The sequence below is a fragment of the Thamnophis elegans genome, chromosome 2 (genome assembly GCF_009769535.1).
Source record: "Thamnophis elegans isolate rThaEle1 chromosome 2, rThaEle1.pri, whole genome shotgun sequence".
In the NCBI taxonomy this organism is placed as follows: Eukaryota; Metazoa; Chordata; class Lepidosauria; order Squamata; family Colubridae; genus Thamnophis; species Thamnophis elegans.
In genome coordinates this window covers 152,985,441-153,008,534 of record NC_045542.1, presented here as the reverse complement: position 1 = coordinate 153,008,534, position 23,094 = coordinate 152,985,441, and the positions used below count along the sequence as shown (strand labels likewise).

The following is a 23,094-nucleotide window of genomic DNA, read 5'->3' as shown; positions in this document are numbered from 1 at the left end:
GGGAATCACTGCAGTTGGTAAATTAGTATAACCTGGTTGTTGAGTAAAACTGGCTGCCCCATTGACTTTGTTTGTCAGAAGGTTACAAAAAGGGGATCAGATGACAACCTCAGGACACAAGCAACAGTCATAAATATAAACATCTACAGTTGCCAAGCATATGAATTTTGATCACGGGGATGCTGCAAAGGTCATAACTGTGAAAAACGTTCCTAAGTCAAAAATGTCCTAAGACATTTTCAATGCCACTGTTCATTTGAATGGTCACCAAGCGAACTGTTGTAAGCTGAGGACTACTTGTACACATCAGATCAAATGGCAGGTCAGGGGAGACTTTATTACCAGTTGACCTGGCGTCAAGCAACAGCTGAAAACCGGAGCCTCTCAACCAACTTGCAATCAACCTACATTAATGCAATTCTCTCCATGGAGAAGTGAACCCAGGTTGGCAAAACAAGCAACCAAGAGGCAAAAGAAACTGACACTGACCTACAGCTCTAGTTATAAATGCCTTCTATCAGCCTGACCCACAGATTTTACAATTTATCAATAACAAAATGTGTGTTAATTGCTTACTCATTTTGGCCATCAGGGTCAAACACTCAAGGAATACCACCCAATAAGGGGCCCCTACATTTTCAATTGCATCAACTGATAGCAAATAATAACAATAATATACATAATCCTCGACTTACAACGTCGATTGGAACCAGAATTTCCATCACTAAGCAATGTAGTTATAGAGTGAGACCATATTATTTAGTGATGGCGATCCCTGCAGTTGTTGTTAACATAGTCATATGGGCAACACCCTGCCAGCTTCCCACAACCAAGTTAGTGGGGAAGCCGGTAGGAAGCTGTGTCAAGTGGTCTGCAACCAGGATGGCAGGCAAATAAATGGTCACTGACAGGTAGAGAAGGGTGTGAAGGAATGTGCAAGGGTGCATGGCAAGGTTCAGGGATGGTATACGTGGGGAAGCCTGGCGGGGGGAATGGCCAGTGCAAGTGCAAAGGGGTTGTGGAAGGATGCGCAGACGGGGGAGGCTTAGGTCAATGATCTTCCCTATTGGCTTCCCTAGTACTTCTGGTCAATGAATAAATGATTTTAACCCAAGGACAACCAGGAATGAACATATCTGTGTCGTAGGATAATGTTGCAGGATCCAATGCATGCGTGGGGGCTGGGGGGGAGCACGCGCATACACCAGGGTGATGGAGCATAGGAGGGGTGTGTGGAGCAACCCCCCCGAAGCCCATTTTTAGCCCCACACCATTCATACACAAAAATCAATTCATCATTATCAATCCTGCTCCCTAACCTTTGAAGTAGACCTATCATTACTACCCAGAATACTGTAGCTACTTTGTTCAGATAAGAGCAATAATGATTTATAAGTTAAACAATTTATTGTACCTGGTAACATTCTTGCCTTCTGATACTTTATTACAATACTTTCCATTGTGGTGGAAGATACTAAGAATATGAAATATTTGGCTGTGCAATTGTCAAATTCAATTGCATATTTGCTAATAACCAATTAAAATGATTAGGTGCTTGTAAATAAACTTTTACTGGCATCCCAAGGCCATTTCAAAATTGTCCTATGGTCCTCCGGGGTTGCGACCCATAAATTCTCATTTTAAACCTCTTTTAACACTATCATGTTAGCAAGAGTTCCTTTACAAAAAAATATTTGCAGAATCTAATTTCTTTCTCCAACTAGACAGTGGTTCAGTATTCAAGTGAGGTTCCATGTACAGAAATTCATGTAAATTCAGAATTACTAAAGATATGACACAAATGATTTGATATTTCATTTAATATCTAATTAAATAGTACCTCCATATAAAGATCTTTAACCTAAACACAGAATATTCTCAATCCCATTCTTTCTTTTAAATCAACTGTAAATCCCAGCTTCTATGAACAGCCCTACATTACAATCCAAAATTTAATATTTAAATCTGCATTTAGAGTTATCATTTATTAAACCTTTAAAATCTAAACTTAAATTACATCAGAAAAACAGTTGTGCAACCCATCTATTCCACAGAGTCCACCCACTGAGAGATAACCAAGCAAAATTTTTGTACCATATTTGATGGTCCATGCAAAAAAGCTGAGCCCAACCTATGGGATGCAGGCAGCGTGCAAAACCATGCCCCCCACTCCGGTCCATGGGAAAAATTCTCACCATGGAACCGGTCCCTATGCTCAAAAGGTTGCAGGCTGCTGGTTCAGCACAACACCCAAATCCAGAAAATATCTCTGGATCTACAGTTTGTCTTATGATAATAAAAGTAATTTCCCTTACAAATATATGATTAATCATGTACTTTGTACAATGTGTGCATTGTATCTGTACGTATGTCCTCCTAAAATTCATGCAATTATTTTTCTGCAATTTATATACTGCTCAGCTCCCTTTTTTGGGCAATATAAATTTAAAAAGACAAAAACTAATAAAATCAATGACTTTTATTCTGTATTTCCTCAAATGATTTCCTCCTCTATCGTTATAAATTAAATCAGCATAGAATTTGGCACAACTATTTTTATTTATCCATATCAATTCCAAATGTTCATTTTAAACAACAAAATTAAAGGTGATGTATATAAGCACATATATACACAATTTAAGCAAAAATAATACAAGCAATACTGATTTGCAGTTATACTATCCCTAACCCACAATATTGGAGGTAGCAAAGCACTAGTATTCCTAAGTTGCTTTTGGCACACTTTAATGGCACACCCTTGGTTAGTTCTCTGATACTAAGATCAGTGGATCTGACTTGAATTGATGGACAAGGGCTCAGTGACAGGTGCAGGACTGAGGTCAAAGGAGGACAAAGGAGTATGTCTGGGACACTAAAACATTTCAACTTTCACTTGGCAGGAAACAGTAATGAAACAAGTCCAACACAACAATATTGCTCAGCAAGATTTCAGCATGGACAATAACAATCTCAGTGAGTAAGAGATAGGGTAGGGACAATTGCCCTATAGATAGTCCTTGACTTATGAAAACAATGGGTATCTGGAATTTTGAATGTAAACTGAGGCCCATATGACCAGATTTGATTTTACAATCATTTTTATAAATCTATTCTTCCAAATGGGCATGTGTTTCTTTTGCTGGAAACTGGCAAAAAACATTACAAATTGCTGTCACATGACTGTAGAATGTTGCAACCAGTTGTAAATGTGAGCCAGGGTTATAAGTAGCTTTTTAACAGTCCATCATAACTCTGAATGATCATAAATTGAGAAGTACCTGTATAGATAGTCCTTGACTTACAACAGTTCACTTAGTGACTGTTCAAAGTTACAATAGCATGGAAAAAAGAGAATTATGGCTATCTTTCACACTTATGACCATTACAATATCCCAGTGGTCACGTGATTTACATTCGGTTGCTGGACAACTGACTCGCATTTAGGATGGTTACAATGTCGTGGGATCATGTAATCCTCTTTTGAACCAAGTTCAACTTCTGCAATTGGCAGTGGCCCTTCCCACTTGCTATTAGGTGAAATTCAGTCCTAATGTAGGATGTTGTTTTGTGGGAGACTAGTACGCAACCAGTTCCCTAGCTCAGGAATGATTACTGTCCAGGGCACCTGATCAGAGGCAGAGGTCATTTCAGCTTACAATCTCTTAGATAAGGGGATCGTATAGGGATGTAAACAGGTTCTTTGTCAATGAGCTGTCATCGTATTTCTGCAAGGGTGATGAAGGTAGAGAGAGCTGCTTCAGAAATCCAGCGTACCAGGAAGGAGACACCCAGGGAAGAGTTGGCAGTACCCAAATCAGCTGACCAATGAACGTAGCTCAGAAGCCTGGGGGCAGCTACTATATATCAAGTTACAGACTTCCTCCAAATTTAAGAGGGATGTAATCTGATAGATTGGACATACTCTTAATTTTGCAATTGAAAAAGAAAATAAACAAACCTACTCCCCAAAAGAAATACATTGTTAATCAATGTGAAAGCATCCTCACATTAGCAACTACACTTGGTAGTCACAAGATGAGGTAATTATGGCAGCGCTAAATGTATGGAATACGAGATAATTTCTGGCTTGAGAAGATTCAAAGGATTTCACATAGAATGCAGCTATATACCATGGGTGCTAATAAACTTAAGAGCTGTTGTTCTTCCTGTAGTTGAAAATTTTTCCTCCTAGATTTCCCATATGAAAAGCTGAATTTCTTCAAATGTTCAATCTTTATTATATAAGTAACTTATTAGTACTCATGGCGATTGGACAGTTTGAAAATAATCACTTCAGCTTCATGAAGCTCCTCCTTTTTCAACGTCCTTTACATTCTCTTTAATTTGCTCTATTTTGGCTGCTGTTATAGGAATGAACTCAAATATTCCACACATTAGGCAAACTGCATATGCTTGGGAATGTTCATTCTTATTATTGCATCCTGTAAATAGCACAAATTAACTTTTTATTCATACACCACCTGTTAATTTGATGGTGATGGGGTTAGCTCATCTTCCGGCAAATAAAAGTAATGTTATAAATGAATTGGTGTGTGTGTGTTGTTAAAGCAGCATATTGTGAAGCACTACTGCAAAATAAATATTGGAAAGATAAAGCATAGGTGGACTGGTATGAGATTACTTTTTTGAAGATGCACAACTGTGTAAAATATATGTGTGGGTGGACAGATGAAACAAAGTAATTTTAATATTCTTACAGGACATCTCAAATACTAGGGTTTCTGACTGTCATTCGAATATCACAAGCAAATATACCCCTATTGGATCAGAACAAACCTGAAAACTTTTTTAAAAAGTAAAACTATTTAATCCAGCATTTGTTCTGGTATTCTCCTCATCACAAAGAGTGCAAGAACATTAATTTATGCTCTGTAGCAACTCAAATGAGATTTCTATGGCTTCTAATACTGGAGATACTACACAAATACCATCTGTAGCCCAACCCTTCTGGATCTTGATACCTTTTAAAAACTATCTTAAGTTGTTGGTCCTCATTCTTTGTGCAGAAAAAAAATACTTCCTTTTCATCTGTTCCAAATCTACCAATTACCCTCATGGTTTTGAGTATACAGATAGTCCTCGACTTACAACAGTTCATTTAGTGACGTTACAACGGCACTGAAAAAAAATGACATGAGCATTTTCCACACATATGGCCATTGCAGCATCCCCATGGTCACGTGATTAACATTCAGACAATTGACAGCTGGTGTGTATTTATGACGGTTGCAGTGCCCTGGGGACATGTGATCCCCTTTTGCGACCTTCTGATAAACAAAGTCAATGGGGAAGCCAGATTCACTTAACAATCACGTTACTAATTTAACAACTACATTGATTCACTTAACAAATGTGGCAAGAAGTCGTAAAATGAGGCAAAACTCACTTAACAAAATTCTCACTTAAGCAACATAAATTCTGAGCCCAATTGTGGTTGTAAATTGAGAACTATCTGTACATTTTTTCCAACTCAATAATATCCTGTCTAAGATATGACTTCAGTATTGTTTGCAATATTCAAAGTATGTTTGCTTGTACCCATTACTTCCTCTGAGAGCATTATTATATTGGCAGCTTTATTTAACATTTGTTTTCTGAAGGCTTTTTGGAACTTGTTTTTCTCCTAATTGTCACATACACTGAATCATTTTTCAATCCAGAAATCTGTCTTAACTTCAATATTTTTCTCCCTAAGCAGTCTCTGTTATCTTAGATTTCTTTCAGAATATCTGCATTAAAGAGTTACTTTTTTGAAGGGGGGGGGGGAGATGACGGAAATGTGTATTTTATTTTTGCTTTTATTGAAATATAGGCACTATTTTAGAGATGTATTATTTCATTTAATATATTTTTTTTGCTTACAACAAAATTTATAAAAGTCATAAAAGAGACAGAAAATTAGAAATGTAAAAAAAAGCACATTTTTTTCCAATTTTTAGATTTGTATTCATCCTTCAAGTAGGACAGCTCCTTTTGGTTCCATCCACCAATAATTATTTGGGATTTTCAGCAAAAGTCTCTCCTTAAGAGATCTTATATTACCGTATTTTTCGGAGTATAAGATGCACCTTTTTCCCCTCAAAAAAGAGGGTGAAAATCTGGGTGCGTCTTATATACTGAATACAGCATTTTTGGCCTACTGAAACCCTGCCCCTTTAGCAAAAATGGACATGCAAAGGGTTTGGGAGGCTTGCAAAGTGCTCCTGGGGACTGGGGAGGGCAAAAAATGGGCTGTTTTTGCCCCCTCAGTCCTCAGGAGTACTCTACAAGCCTCCCAAAGCCACTGCATGCCTTTTTTTTTTTTTTTGCCAAAAACGGGTCATTTTTTGCTTGTTTTTGCCCCCCCCCACCACACAGCACTCTAAGAGGCTCCCCAAGCTCTGTATGTTTCCCTCCCCTTTTTTTGCAAAATAACAAGGTGTGCAGAGCTTTTGGGAGGCCTGCAGAGTGCAGAAACCTTTTTAAAAAACTTTTCCTGTTCAAAATCATGGTGTGTCTTATAGTCCAAAAATACGCTATTTAAATTCTACAGGTAGTTCTTGACTTTTAACAGTGTAGTGACTGTTCGAAGTTACAAAGGCACTGAAAAAAGTGACTTATGACTATTGTTCACACAGCCATTGTCATATGACCATGGGAATGACTATAACCCCCCATGTCATGTGATTAAAATTTGTATGTGTGATTAAAATTTGTATGCTTGACAACTAGTTCATATTTATCACGATTGCAGTGTCTTGGGGCAACCTTCTGATGAGCAAAGTCAATGGGGAGGTCAGATTTATTTATTTATTAGACTTATATACCACTTCATAGGGCTTTCAGCCCTCTCTAAGCCGTTTACAGATTTTTAGCAAATTGAGTCAGCAAATTGCCCCCACAGTCTGGGTCCTCATTTCACCCACCTCGGAAGGATGGAAGGCTGAGTCAACCTTGAGCCGGTGAGATTTGAACCTCTGAACTGCAGATAGCAGTCAGCTGAAGTGGCTTGCAGTACTGCACCCTAACTACTGCGCCACCTCGGCTCATTTAACAACTGTGTTACTAGCTTAACAACTGCAGTGATTCACTTAACTGTGGCAAGAAAGATTGTAAAATTGGGCAAAACTCACTGAACAAATGTTTTGCTTAGCCACAGAAATTCTGCACTCAATTGTGGTTGAGGACTCCTTGACTAATTTATTGGCTCTTAAGAAAATATATTTTTAATACAATACAATACAATAGCAGAGTTGGAAGGGACCTTGGAGGTCTTCTAGTCCAACCCCCTGCCCAGGCAGGAAACCCTACACCATTTCAGACAAATGGCTATCCAACATCTTCCTAAAGATTTCCAGTGTTGGGGCTTTCACAACTTCTGGAGGCAAGCTGTTCCACTGTTTTATCTTTCATCTGCTGAGTTTATAGTAGATATGTAAGGGGCGTCTATCAAAAGCATTTGGAAAGTTGTGTTTGCTAGATCACCCAGCCTATCTGATATTTTCCTGGGGAATCACATTTAATTATGCTGAGGTAATTGTGCCAATGTTTGGTTACATTTTAACTGTGATACAAACTAGACTCAATCCTGAAAGATGCAAAAACTACAATATTTCACAGAATATGTCATTTTCAAATCAGATTTTATATTATTACTAATTTTAAATCAAAACTTTAGATTTTAATTGAAAACATGTAGCTACACTTATTCCAGAATCATTCCACACTGAACCTAAGCCACAGGAGTTAGGGTTCCCTTATGTTGCCCTCCTTGGACATGCAATGAAAGTTTGCAAAATCTTGCCACAACTTAGCAAACTTCAAGTTTTTATTTTTAATGCAATCTGTCCACAAGCCAAGGCCAAAAATGTAGTCCTACATATCGGAGTACTGCAAATAGTAGTAGTAGTAGTAGTAATAATGATTTTATAGAAGCAATGCCAAGAGAAATTGCGTACAGAGTCAGCATCTATGTCTCATCTGATTTCCTTTTATATTAGGAAAAATAGGGCTTTTTGCTATATAGCTCATCCACATTTAGGAACCACAAATGGGACTGGCAACTCAGCCGTTAAGTGAAACAGTCACTAAGTGAAACCCAACTGTGCTCATTGTCTTCAGGTTTCCTTTGCTTTACAGACTTGCAGAAGCTCTACGTGTAAGGATTGGTCATAAAACTGCTTTTTCACTACTGTTATAACTATAACAGCTGTTAAAGGAGGCAGTCACTGAATGAGGACTACCTGTGTTTCTGTCCCATCAATTCTCAAAGCTCACATATTTGTTTTTAGCAGAATGAGAAATAGCATTACTTTTCCTCTCAATTAAAAAAAAGCAAAATTAAATTACAGCATAGTGCAGACCATTAAATTAAACTCAGCCACTGCAGATCATAAAACAATGGCATAACATTTTATCATCCATTGCTAATCATTCTGCTGCTGTATTTCATACCAACTGGGTTGCGTTTGTGTTCCATACTGCAATTTTTAAAAAAAATGATGCTGGGGTAAAATGAATATAGATCACTCACATTTATATCTCACATTTCAAAACTTCTGTTTGGATCATAGAATCAAAATATAAGAATGCCGAAATTTTACATTGCTGGATCAATTTATTCTAACTAAAATGTTCCAGTTTTAAATAAGAGTTTTATTATTATTACTAAATTTATTTCCCCAAGTTTGAGGTGACTCTGAGTGGCTAAGAAGCTGGCATAAAATATCTGATTTTGACAGAACTTCTGCATGTGTAGAACTGTATCCAGTGTACAACAAAACACAATTGCATAGGTCTTTCACACAAAACTAGGCACAAAAAAACTACTACTATTTCAGGGAGAAAAAAAAAGGTACAATTGCTTTTGCATGTGGCAGCACTATAAAAGTATATATAGTACTCCTTATCAGTACTAAATTAAAGCAGTTCCCACACAGCAAGGTCTGAAAGCTAGCTAAATGGGACCACACACAAAGCTTCCCTGGCCATCATATATCTAAGCTACTGCCAAAAATTAACTATACTGGTGGTATCATTGACAAATTGTTTCAACATCCAAACTGTTGCCTATCACATCTTCCTGTGCAACAGTAAACTACATGAAATTTGTTCCTCAACCAAATTTCATAGGGTAGGAATCTGGCAGTGAACTTTAACCTCTTCAAATACCAAACTTCAAAATATAATTAAGTTATTGCAAAGTGAGATGGAAAAGAGAAACAGAACCAAGTCTTTCACTTTAGGTTAATTAATATATAGCAGAAGAATTTGGTGGTGATTAATCCAATATCAAGGAACATATCACAGTCAAGGCCTCTAACATCTAAATCCCAATTATATATTTGAGCGTACTTCTAAAGTGTTGCTATAGTGATAGATAGCTAAAGAATACTCTATGATCAAAATACCATCCTAAGCACTATTAATTACCAGTGGTATAGTCTAGGTCACCAACATTCAAATTAATTAATAAATATTATTTAGGATTCTAAGATATTTTGAGACGCCTCTTTTCAACAAAAATAGATCTAAACAAGATGAAAGCCAAATATAAAAATAGATCCAATATAGAATGAAATGTTTTAAAGGGTGCTCTATTCCTCTCTTCACATATGATGTTTAATATCATTTACCTTATTTAATAACATTAGGTTTTATTACCCCAAAGTTTTTATTATGCACTCAAGTAATTGTCAATAGCACCGATTTAATGGGAAACAAGGAATCTAAAGACAGCCCTCCTTCTGAGATAGAGTTGACCACCATTATTGCTAATATCTATCTACAGTTGGATTAAACCTTGAAGTGCTGTAGAGCAGCTTTTGACTGTGGAGATACAAAATCTACCAGGGCAATTGTTTGCAAATGATTTAACATGCAGATTAATATTATATTAACTCACTATGCAAAGTACAGAATATATGTATTATGAAATGCATCTCCTGGAAATTATTTCAGCTATTTCTTTATGCCAAAAGCAGTTTTGCATTTCAGCCATAAGAAATAAGTATTGTTTCTTCTTTTAGCAGGATTCTAAAGGTAATATTACATTTATGTTTCAACAAGATTGTGTCATGCTGCTTAATCTTCTGAAAGGATATCTAATACCACAGCCCTCATTGTGTTTTCACTACATAATGCATAGCTAAAATGTTCAATTCCCCCAGCACTGCACAACCAGATATAATGGCACCTGAGTGAAAACAAGCCAATGGAGTTTTAAAAATAGCACTCCTACTAGTAGCAGCTGATAATTTTTTATCCATTATTCATGCAGCATTTCTGGAATATAATTTTCCCATACTATTCAACTTTGTGCCCTGTCTTTTAGAATACTGGCTAGTTTTGTATCATAAATGAGTTGGATATTCATTTATTAGAAAACTACTATTTAGGCAAGTTTATAAATCTGGACATTTAATAATTCAAGTGATAAAAAACTTAAATTATATTTTAACTGTGTTGAAAGGAGAAAAAAATATTGTTTCAAAGGTACCCTGATACCGAATCAGCTATCATTAATTATTAATATATTCAATTTATCTGCAGAATCTCAAAACTGCATTAGTGGAATGTTTTAAAGAAACCCTTCACTAGCACCATGCTAACAAATACTTAATAGCACCTCCCTCTACAATAAATAAAAAATAATCCCAGATCTGAAAGTAGATGCAATTTCAACAAAAAAGCAATAATCTAAATTCCACTTCTAGAATAGAAAAGCATTGGATAAAAATGTCTTTCTGAAACAACCATTTTGCTTATGAACCAAACAGAGAAACAAATAGCCACCGCCTCATTTTAAACCCTTCCTTTGCATTTAATTCCAAAACATGTGTAAATATTGAAATTCAAGACTACCAAGAAAAGGGGAGTGAGAAACAGAACACAATCTTACTCTTCCTCACAACTAGCATCAGAAACTGTTTGAAATTCAGAGATATGCAAATCATATCAAATCCCAGTTGCCCCAAATGCAAGATTTGTATGTCTCATTTTCAAATATTTCACTGAAATCATGTATTTTAATCTTCTGAGCACAGTAAACCTAACAAGGATTTTCAAGGCATTAATCAAAAAGCTACGTTAGGCTTAACCATAGTCCAATTTTTTGGGAGACACCCTTCTTGTTTCACAAATGCACCCTTTATTTTGGAAAACACCTCATTCAAGAGAATCACAGTTCAAAAATGTAAGGAAGCCATATTAGCTCTTTTTGTGTCAGAATACACCCTCGAATTACCATCACCCACCCTCTAGCCACACTGATGGGAAATTCAAATTTAGCATTTAAGCTAAATTAATTCTGGCTGTGGCACTAAAAAAAAGCCCTCCAAATGGAACACACATACCACAAGGACCCATTAATATTTACTAACCACAGATGACAAGGGAATTCTCCCCCTCAAACAATTGATTTTGTGTTTAGAAAGCAATAAAAAACGGAAGACTTAGATTAACTAGCCACTCTCTTTCCCCAAAGGCACACCCCTCATTTAAGTTCTGTCCCCCCACAAAGTGATACATTTATCCTCTCTAAACAGATTCTCCATTAACTAGATTTAAGAAAATATATACTTGCATTCCAATACTAACATGCTGCTGCTTAGTGTCACCCCAGTACAGCACAAGGAATTGTAGCACCTGGTTTTAAAACGGGATTTGGATTTTTAACTGCAATAAAGCAGCCTTTTATGTAAACCCAACAGCCCATCTCACAATTAACATGGCTGTAACTTCACTATTATCTCAAGACTACCTTCCGATTAAGAGGACCACCGTTCCTGAACAAACTGAAAAGCACCCCCACCCCCACATACATTTACAGCTATATTAAAGCAGGCAGTGGAAAAGCTGGACGGTTGATCTCGTCAAATATTAGCCCTGCCTAATCATTATTAAAACACCTGCCACACCTCCTCCTTTCCCATTCCTCCATATTTTAAACGTTAAGACCGAAATATCAGATTGAAAAGAAATAAACAATTTAGCCCGCATCCTGCAGGGGAACTGCAATGATCAAGCTTTTTAAAAAACAAAACAAGGGGAGCAGTTTTTTTTTTAAAAAAAATCCAACTATCCTTCCCATTCAGTTATCTGGATTTTCTAGCAGCTTCTGATTATTATTATTTTGCTTCTTCTTTGAAGAAAATAGCAAAGGCCCCAGTTGATTCCCTCCCCTGTTAACAGCAGCATCTCAGCTCCTGAATGTCACCACTACACTGTAAAATATGCTTTTTTTGGAGGGTGGGGGAGGCGTAGAAGGGATTGCTCTCTCTCTCTCTTTTTGATCCCCCACCCAGGGGTATTTTGGATTTCAAAATCCAAAATCCTCCACTCCTCCTTTTTCCCCCCCTCCTGCAAAAATGGTTTGTGGAAATAATGGCGAGGTTACAAAGGGGAGCCCCAAGCACATCCTCAAACGCCAGCAGGACAGAAACACCCACATCTTTTCCAGCTTCCTTCAGAAATAAAAAGCAAAGCATTTTTTTTAAAAAAAGCCTTTCTCTGTCTCTTTCTCCCACCCCCCCCCTTAAAAAAAAAACCCTCAAACCCAGCTCTGTTTTCAGGGCTTTGGCCAGGAGGAGTCTTTCGTCAAATTATACTAAAACCAGCCAGGGGTTTTTTTGGGGGGGGAGAAAAATCCTAAAAGACATCTTTGGGCTTGTCCTTTCCTTCCATTCCAGAGGCCCGACCTTGTTGCCCCCTCCCCCCAAATTTTAAAAAGCCCCTCAGGGACTCAACAAATGATGGCTACTGGACTATTATGGGGTGCATGTGTGTGGGGGGTGTTCTCCAAACAGCTGGGGAGACCTTGGGGCTTCTCTCCCTCCCCACCTATACCCCTGTCACACCTTCTTCAAAGCCCCCCCATCCCAGAATTACCTGCCGTGTGGTAAAATGGAGCAGGGAGTGAGGGAGGGGGTTGTCTTAAAACTGGGTCATAACTGAACTCTGAAGCTGTTTAAAAAAAAAATAGGCCTGCGGGTCGGCCTTTCTGAGCGACGCCCCGGCGCCCACCCGCGGATTTTCGCCCGAGGGGGGGGGGAAGAAACCACTTGAGAGGTGGGTTGAGAGAAGGCCTGGTGGAAGACCTTTCTCTCTCTCTCTCTCTCTCCCTTTTTGCAAGCATCCTTTCTTCTCCCTTCGGAGGTTACTCCGTCGGGGAGAGCAAGTACGCGCCCAGCTGCCCTCGGCCGGGGGGCCAAATACCCACCAGCAGCAACAAGGGGCAACGCTCCGGGAAGGGCAAGGCCGGTTCAGGAGAAAGGAGAGCCGGGCCCGAGAGGCGGATGGCTGCGGATTCGGTTTGGTTCGAGCTATCGAAAAGGATGAAGCAGGGGACAAGATGGCGGAGGCCTGAACGTTCTACCGGCTCAACCCGACCTATTCTCCCATCTCGCACCAATACCGCTTTCTTAAGAGCTGGAAAAAACAGGCTTGCTGAGAACGAGCCAGGCCGATACCCACCTCGTCGGATCGGGCTCGGTCCGCTCTTTCCGGATACGAGCTTCCCGGGGGCGGAAGGGAGTCCAAGGCGGAGGATGGAGGCAGATTACGCTAACCCCCTCCCCCGGCTTTGTAATTTGTCCAAGGCCCGATGTGGCAGCCTCGGCGTCTAAGCACCGACTAAACGGCCATCCGGGTCTCAGGCCCCGGCGGCGGCGTGAAGCCACGCCCCTTACGCTGTTGTAAGAGGAGGGGCTAAGGGGAGAAAACCCGGAGGAAAGGAATGGAGAAGCAGATTGTGGAGTTGTCTCGAGTTGTGGACCTGGGTTAAATAGCGTGACAAGATCCGTGTCAGAACGTAACAGCCTGCGGCGCACGCAAGGTTCTTTTCATTCTCGATTGCAAAAAAAATTAAAAAAAAATACTTTGCAAACTAAATTTAATGGCGGACATTATGAGAGACGTGTTAGTGTCTATGGTGGCAAGAGAAAAAAATCGGGAGTAATCTAGAACAAGGGTCGCCAACCTTTCGGACCTCAGGGACCCCTAAATTCATAATTTTAAATCCTGCGGATCACTAATAGTTTTTTTTTTAAAAGATCAATAGTATTTAGTGCAATATGAAAAATGCAAATAATTTTTCGGCGGACCTCTAAAATTTTCTCGTGGACTACCAATGTGCCAAGGACCACCGATTGGCCACCACTGGTCTAGAAGCCCCTTTTTTTGACTACATGTAGTCTTCGACTTACAACCACAATTGACCCCCCCCCCCAATATTTCTGTTGTTAAGCAAGACAGTTCTTAGGTGAATTTTGCCCCCTTTTTTATGAGCTTTCTTGCTACGTGTTGTAAAGTGAATCACTGCAGTCGTTCAGTAACACGGTTGTTAAGTGAACCTGGCTTCCCCATTGAGTTTGCTGGTCAGATGGTTGCAAAAGGGGATCACTTGAGCCCCAGGACCCTGCGACCGCCAGTTGCCAAGTGTGTGAATGTTGATGACAAGACTATGGGGGTGCTGCGATGGTCGTAAGTGTGGAAAAATGGTCATAAGTCCCTTTTTTCAATGCCGTTGTAAATTTGAACTATCATTCAATGAATTGTAAGTGGAGGACTCCCTGTATAATGTACCACTTTATTAAAAGACATACATTTATCATCCCTCGACAGCTTGTCTTTTGATAGGGGTTAGTTGGAAAAGTTGCTACCAGACTGCTGATTTTTTTTAACCTAACAGGATAGTGCCCCCCCCATTCCACCCTTTTGGCCCGGTTCTGTGGATAAAGGTTTTCCCGTGAACCAGAGGGTGAATGGTTTTGTGTGCTGCCTGCATCCCATGGAGGCAGCCCAATGCCAGGCCAGGGATCAGGAGTTGGGCACCCTGTGCAATAGGAGATGACTTAAATCCCAGCTGATATGGAGCTGACTATCTACTGCAGATAAGCATATACTTTGAGGGGGAAAATTATTCACAAAGTATTTTCTTTCTATTGTTGTCAGTTGCGAAGTCGTGTCTGTTGTTCCATGGACAACTGTTGAAAGAAATGTGCTTCTGGGTTCGGCTCCAAGTGGGGAAGAAGACACTGGAGACATGGAGGCTGCTTGGAAAGATGGTTTATTGTTGGACAGGGCCACATGGCTTGAGCCCTGAACAGAAAAGGTGATCACATGCTTTAATGTTGGTGGAGAAGAAGAAGAGAAGGACTGAGGAAGGGCTTGCTAGGCTTTTTTATACCCTGTTTAGTCCCACCTCTCTGTTTCCTGTTCCTGTGTAAGAAATGTATTCTGATTGGTTGTCAGACTCCCATGGTGCCATGCAGGGGGATACTCTCTAGGCTGTTTTGAATCGAGGTATTGATGAGTTCTCAGATGCCATGTGGAGAGTTGAGTAATATTCCTTCCCCCTGCAGCTGCAGTGGAGAAGTCTTTATTATGTAAAGTAGGCTAGCCTGGTCTTCTCAATGGCCTATTGACAAAGTGTGAATGGGCAGGAAGCTACAGGCAACTATTCTGTCTTTTAAAGCATGTTTCTTTCTTTTCACATCCAGAGAAATATTCTGCCTTTTCAATATTTCCTAGGATATTTCATTTTTCTGGGAGAGGGCTGGATGATAACTTCCCACACAACGTTCCTCCAGGCCTTCCTGTCCTCTACCGTCCTCTGGAGTCCATCTAAGCTCACGCCTACTGCTTTGGTGACTCAATCCAGCTACCTCATTCTCTGTCGTCCCCTTCTTCTTTTGCCCTCAATCTTTCCCAGCATGAGGCTCTTCTCCAGTGAGTCCTTCCTTCTTGTTAGGTGGCCAAAGTATTTGAGTTTCCTCTTCAGGATCTGGCCTTCTAAAGAGCAGTCAGGGTTGATCTCCTCTAGGACTGACCGGTTTGATCGCCTTGCAGTCCAAGGGACTCGCAGGAGTCTTCTCCAGCACCACAGTTCAAAGGCCTCCATTCTTTGATGCTCAGCCTTCCTTTATGATCCAACTTTCACAGCCGTACATTGCAACTGGGAAAACCTCTTTCTATTAGTGTATTCTATTGCTAAAAGAAGGAGGGGGGGTGTTTTCATGTGATTGGGCCATCCGAGGCAGGGTTAGACATCTGAAATGATTAGATAGCTTTCATATGTTTCTTCCAAAGCAGTGAAAGGAATCAATTCGGCATCTCCACAAGCAAACAAGCAAGCTCTGAGAGCACCAAGGACTCCATGGTTAATATTCAACCCGAAGTGATATTTCAATAATTTGGTTTCTAATATACTTCTATTCACCTGGGCAATGTTGACAACAATGTCAACAATAACTCTGTTTGCTCAGGCCGGGTTCCTGCCATAGTTAGTGGAAGGGGTTCAAATGGCTTCAGAAAAAAGTTTTAAATTCTGAATAAAGATATTAACGGTTGTAGGAAGTCAGCACCCACCCCTCTCCTAAGAAAACGAACTATTTTAGGAAATATTAAAAGGGCAGAATATGTCTCCCTAAAAGGGAGGCAGAAACTCAGCCCCCCCCCCCACCTCACACTTTTGTCAATGGGCCATTAAGGCCTGAGCCAGTCTATTCTACATGACAAAGATCTACCTCCTTCAGGCAGAGCTGTTGGAGGAATTGCCCAAAGCTCTTTCATTACATTATCACCCAGCAAGAGTCAACCATGCCTGGCACTCAAAAGACAACATACAAAGTTACCCCCGCATGGTTCCATGGGAGTCTGACAACCAACCAGAACACAAGCTCAAATTCAAAGCCCAACAGAGGGCATAAAACCAGGATATTCTCAGCATCTCTTCTCTTTTCCCCCCCCAGGATCTCAAGCCATGTGATCCTGTCATTAATCAATAAACCTTCTTTCCAAGCAACTTCCATGAATCCAGTGTCTTTTCCCACACTTGGAACTGAACCCAGAAGGACGTTTCTTCCAACATGGTGTTGTCTCATTGAAGAGAGTATGATTGGAAATAATAGTAGTGCGTGAATTTGTTATCTGTGCAAGCCAAGTTTAAAATCCCTGGTTTGCTTTATGTGTGGACCCCGAATAATGCTCCTGGGTGTCAATTTTACATGACCTGGGCTGTGCAAACTAGTCAGTCTATAGAAAAGAAGGGCTGGGGCGACATGATAGCAGTATGCCACTATTTGAGAAGCTGCCACAAAGAGGAGGGGGCGTTAATTTATATTCCAAAGCACCAGAAGGCAGGACAAGAAACAATGGATGGAAACTAATCAAGGAGAGAAGCAACCTGGAATAAAGGAGAAACTTCCTAATCGTGAGGACAATTTGCCATTTGCATTCAGAAAGTTGGCTTCATCACTGGAGGCCTTTAGGAAGAGACTGTCTGAAATGGTATAGGGCAGCCACTTGTCTGAAATGGTATAGGGCAGGGGTGTCAAAAACCCGATTCATTGAGGGCCACATCAGGGTTGTGTTTGATCTCGGAGGGCCAGGGTCAGTGTGGTGGGTGTGGTCATTGTGGGCGTGGTCAGGGTGGATGTGGGCGTGGTCAGGGTGGGTGATTGATACAGGCTCAAGATGCATTTTTTTCTCCCTTTGCAAGACAAAACAGCTATTTCAGACAAAGGGAGATTTACTTTTGGGCACATTCCATAAAGTAGAGATTAAAGACATGTAGAGTCCCCAGCTGCTATGGGGCTTGACTCTTTTGTATAGGAGCAGATCTGAATATGTGCACAATATTGGCAGAACAGAGATGTTCCAAAGCCTAATGTGAGTCAAGACAACCTAAACTACATCCAGGGTATTCTATTTCTACTTACTGGGTTGAATGATTAATGAACATTTAGAATCTTAAAATACTTTTAAACAGAACCGTTCATTTCCCTCTCATTCATCCATATCTCCTTTTTTGTCTTATTGATGTATCTGCCTTATTCATGGCATTTCTCCATTCCCAAATAACAAAATTGTACGTTCTTTGTTATTGCTTGGGCAATATCAACCTGGCTTTCCCTTTTCCCCGTTGAATCTGTCCTTTGAAATATTAATTAACTCTATGTAGAATACTTTAGCTGCAGTGGTGGTATTCTGCCAGTTTTTACTGGTTTGAGCGAACCAATAGCGGTGGCTGCTGGAGGCTCTGCCCACCGGCCGCGACGTAATGTGCGACCTTCTGTGCATGCGCAGAAGGTGGCATGTTTGAAAGTAGAGACCACACTCGCATTTGCGAATCGGTAACGAAGGTCAGTGAATCCCACCACTATTTAGCTGACACTCCCATTTTTCATTTTTTAATAGAGTTCTTCGAAAACATTAACATTTTATTCCTGATATCCATTGTAAAGTGGAACACTGTACAACACAACAAAATCATCCCAATATATTGCTAAATGTCTAGAAAGGTTCAGAAAATATGCATGCTGTGTGGAAACATTCCCAGTTCCATTTGGACTACAACTGGATACACAATTAAAATCTCACTGACTTCACTGCGTTGTATGCATACCTGACAAAAGCTGCCTTCTCTTTGCCACATTGGCACACTATCCAGTCATAATATGATTTGATTTTGACTCTGTATGTTCTGGTAAATTCAGCCGGTTGTGCTTTACACAGTAAATCACAATGTAGAAACAACTGCTTTCACATGACATCTGCATTAAAAAAAAATCTTATAGCTTGTGCAAACTCTTTGCAGTTCTTAGGCCTGTTCCATATTTTTTTAAAATTGGATGAAACCAAGAATCGTGTGTAAAGCAGCCAACAGGAAGGAAGATAGACTGCATGGGGCTGAGAAAGAAACATATAAAACGTGCCACTCCCACAGCAGCCCATTTTCGGAAGCCAGACTGCTTCAGTGGGCCATTGGGGTTGAAAATGTCCCCTGTGACTCATTATTGGTGGCTAGACTGCTGTAGGAGGCCGTGGGGGCCAAAAATGGCCACCGTGCAGCCCCCATGGCCCATTTTGCCCAGCAGAAGCATCGTGGGCCGGTCCTTTGTTATTTCCAGGCTGAGATTTAAGCACCCGATAGGCCTTGAGTTTGACACCCCTTGGTATAGGGGTGCTTGAGCAGGGGGTTGGACTAGAAGACCTCCAAGGTCCCTTCCAGCTCTATTCTGATTGATAGCCAACCACATGGTTACTAGGTACAAGTTCAAAAAGTTAATTGGTTCATTTAATAGGAATAGATTAATTGGGCTGTGGATAATATGCTCTGCATTATGAGTGAATTTAGCGTGGAGTTACCCAGGTTGGCATCCTTCAATGTCTTAGCTTTCAATACAGGTGTAGGAGATGACCAGGCTGAGCCCGAAGGAGGGGTCAAATGTGTCATCAGTCTTTTTTTTTTTGAAAAAACTATTTTTATTTTCATACACGTAAGAAAATCAGTCTTGAATCTCTTTGTGCCCACAAGAGATCTAATTGCAGCCCACCTTAAATCCCACTGACTTTTACCTAATGCTAATTTGCTTCGACTGTTAGTAGTTCAGATTTTTGTAGGGAGCTTAAAATTACAATAAACCTTTACGTGCATTTGAAGAGCCGAGGTGGTGCAGTGGTTAGAGTGCAGTACTGCAGGCCACTTCAGCTGACTGTGATCTGCAGTTCAGCGGTTCAAATCTCACCGGCTCAAGGTCGACTCAGCCTTCCATCCTTCCGAGGTAGGTGAAATGAGGCCCAAGACTGTGGGGGCAAGTTGCTGACTCAATTTGCGAAAAAAATCTGTAAACCGCTTAGAGAGGGCTGAAAGCCCTATGAAGCGGTATATAAGTCTAATTAATAAAATAAATAAATAAATAAATAAATAAACTGCCTGAATTTCCTGATTTTCCCAGCTCTTGATAATAGGAGTCCTTGTTTACAACCACTAATTGAACCTGGAATTTTGGCCATAAGATGTGGCCATTGTTAAGTAGGTTACCCTGTGACTTGACTTGATTTTATGACCATTTTTATTGAATCTCCATAGTCAGTAAGCCATTCATAAGGTGTTAAGTGAAGCAGGTGGTCATTAAGCGAACACAGCAATGTCGGGCTTCTTTTTTTGTTATTTTCTGCGGGATGCCACAACCGGTCATAAATGCAAGCCAGTTGTTGAAGTGCAGGAAATGTGATGATGTAACTATGGGGGGAGGGAGGCACAGTCATCTGATGTAACTTTTCTCACAGGTGCTTTTCCAAAAGGCAATTGGACTTTCTTGGGTTTTTTTCCTTGAATACATTTCGCTTCTTACCCAAGAAGCTTCTTCAGTTCTTGGGTAAGAAGCAAAACGTTTTTAGGTCTGGGTGGGGGGAGGGGAACCAGTCCCGTTGCCTTTTGGAAAAGCATCTTTGGGACAACCATCACCTGGGTGATTGAAAATCTAATAGAATAACCAAGTTGGAAGGGACCTTTGAGGTCGTCTAGTCCAACCCCCTCCGCCCCCCATTCAAGCAGGAAACCCTATACCCGTGATGGCGAACCTATGGCATGCAGGCCACCTGTGGCACACAGACACCTCTGCGGGCACACAAGCCGTCGTTCACACATGCTCTATCGCGCATGTGCATGCGCCTCTCCCTGGCCAGCTGATTTTTGGGTCTCTGCCAGGCATACAGGAGACTTCAGGGAGGCCTGCTAGGCCCAAAATGGGCCACAGGAAGGGTGTGGTACCCCCCCTCCCCGTGGCCCATTTTTGATCTCAGGAGGCTTCAGGGCGGCCTGCTAGGCCCAAAATGGTGGCCACAGGAGGGATGTGGTACCCCCCCCCTCCATGGCCTATTTTTGGTCTCAGGAGGCTTCAGGGAGGCCTGCTAGGCCCAAAATGGTGGCCACAGGAGGGATGTGGTACCCCCCCCCCTCCATGGCCTATTTTTGGTCTCAGGAGGCTTCAGGGAGGCCTGCTAGGCCCAAAATGGTGGCCACAGGAGGGATGTGGTACCCCCCCCTCCATGGCCTATTTTTGGTCTCAGGAGGCTTCAGGGAGGCCTGCTAGGCCCAAAATGGTGGCCACAGGAGGGATGTGGTACCCCCCCCTCCATGGCCTATTTTTGGTCTCAGGAGGCTTCAGGGAGGCCTGCTAGGCCCAAAATGGTGGCCACAGGAGGGATGTGGTACCCCCCCCTCCATGGCCTATTTTTGGTCTCAGGAGGCTTCAGGGAGGCCTGCTAGGCCCAAAATGGTGGCCACAGGAGGGATGTGGTACCCCCTCCATGGCCTATTTTTGGTCTCAGGAGGCTTCAGGGAGGCCTGCTAGGCCCAAAATGGGTTGCGGGGAGGACATGCATGCGTGGATGGAACGGGGAGCGTGGAGGGTCACACACATGCACAGGGGGTCGAGGAAAGCATGGGGGGTCACGCATGCGCAGGGGAAGGGTGCATTGCATCTGTGACCCGACAAAAGGGCGCCCGTCAAAAACGCGCCCATCTAAACCGCGTCGCTGACGACATCAATGCAGCGACAACAGCCAGCGTGGAGAAAGAAGGGCGCTTTACAATAGCGCGTCAAAAGAAAGCCGATTTAACTTAAGGTAAGGGTTAGGTTTAGGGTTAGGTTTAGGGTTAGGTTTAGGGTTAGGTTAAGGGTTAGGTTTAGGGTTAGGTTAAGGGTTAGGTTTAGGGTTAGGTTTAGGTTTAGGGTTAGGGTTACGGTTAGGGTTAGGGTTAGGGTTAGGGTTAGGTTTAGGATTAGATTAAGGGTTTGGTTTAGGATTAGGTTTAGGGTTAGGTTTAGGGTTAGGGTTAGGGTTAGGTTTAGGGTTAGGGTTAGGTTTAGGGTTAGGTTTAGGATTGGGTTTAGGGTTAGGGTTAGGGTTAGGGTTAGGTTTAGGGTTACTTTTACAGCACGCTCCTGTCCCTGCGCTGTTGTCGCCCTGTTGATGACGTCAGCGACGTGGTTTAGTCAGGCGCGGTTTTGTCGTTCGCCCTTTTGTCGGTGAACCCATTGCATCATGGGTATGGGCATTGTTGAGTTAATTGTTGTAACTCTCAGGAAATTTCTCCTTAGTTTTAGGTTGCTTCTCTCCTTGATCCAGCTGTCTCCATAGACATCTGTTACAACTTTGAACTGGTTTTAAGTTGAAGACTAACTGGAAACGGAACTTACTGGGGAAACTGAAGTCTAATAAATGTCACAGGTACTAGGCTGGGAAAGACTTTGATGAATTAGACAATAAGAGAAAGTTTATTCCCCTGGCATCAGAATGGGGAACTTAGTCAAAAAGGAAAAAAAAAAAACCACTGGGCTGGTTAGTAGAGAAAAGGAACAAAGCTTTGCTTTGTCCGAAGAGAAAAAAAAGGCAACGTTAGAGACATTATTTATTTTTAAAATGTGCAATTATTGCATTTACCTCCCTTCTCCAGACCTGTGCTGGAACATTGGTAATCCTTAACTTAATGACCACGACCGAGCCCAACATTTCTGTTGCTAAGCGAGACATTTGTTAAGTGAATTTTGCCGCATTCTTGCCACATTTCTTGCCACAGTTGTTAAGCAAATCACTCCAGTTGTTAAGCTAGTTAACATGGTTGTTAAGTGAATCTGGCTTCCCCATGGACTTTGCTTGTCAGAAGGTCACAAAAGGAGATCGCATGACACTGCAACCGTCATAACTATGAGTCCAGGGCCAAGCATGTGAATTTTGATCACATGACCATGGAGATGCTGCAATGATGAAGGACGATCATAAGACACTTTTCCAGTGCTGTTGTAACTTCAAATGGTCACTAAATGAACTGTTGTAAGTCGAGGACTACCTGTATACTCTGTGTTTGGGTGTGTCTGTGAGAGAGAGGAAGGGGGTTATAGAGAGGGAGGGAGAGAGGGAGTGAGGGGGAGAGAGTGGAAGGGGGAGAGAGAGGAAGGAAGAGAGAGAGAGGAAGGATTATAGAGAGGGAGAGAGAGAGGGAAGGGGAGGGAAAAGGAGGGAGAGGGAGAGGGAGGGAGAAGGAGGGAAGAAGGGAGAGAGAGGGACGAGAGAGGGAGAGAGAGGAAGGGAGAGAGAGAGGGACGGGAAGGAGAGAGGGAGGGAGAAGGAGGGAGAGAGAGGAAGGGAGAGAGAGAGGAAGGTGGTTATAGAGAGGGAGAGAGAGGGGGGGAGGGAGAAGGAGGGAGAGGAAGGGAGAGGGAGAGGGACAGAGGAAGGAGAGAAGAAGGGAGAGAGAGAGGGACAGGGGAGGGAGGGAGGGAGAGAGGGGAAGGGAGAGTGTGG

General features: G+C 41.7%; 1 protein-coding gene across 4 annotated transcripts in view; it reads right to left on the bottom strand.

Annotated features, from left to right (window-relative positions):
• PRRC2A (proline rich coiled-coil 2A) overlaps positions 1 to 13,675 on the bottom strand; it is a 53,240-nt gene extending 39,565 nt beyond the window's left edge. For all 4 annotated transcript variants that reach the window (XM_032208764.1, XM_032208766.1, XM_032208767.1 and 1 more), the window contains exon 1: positions 13,474 to 13,675. The gene's annotated coding sequence lies outside the window, so the exon portion shown is untranslated. The remainder of the gene's footprint in view (positions 1 to 13,473) is intronic.
• Positions 13,676 to 23,094: the final 9,419 nt, after the last annotated feature.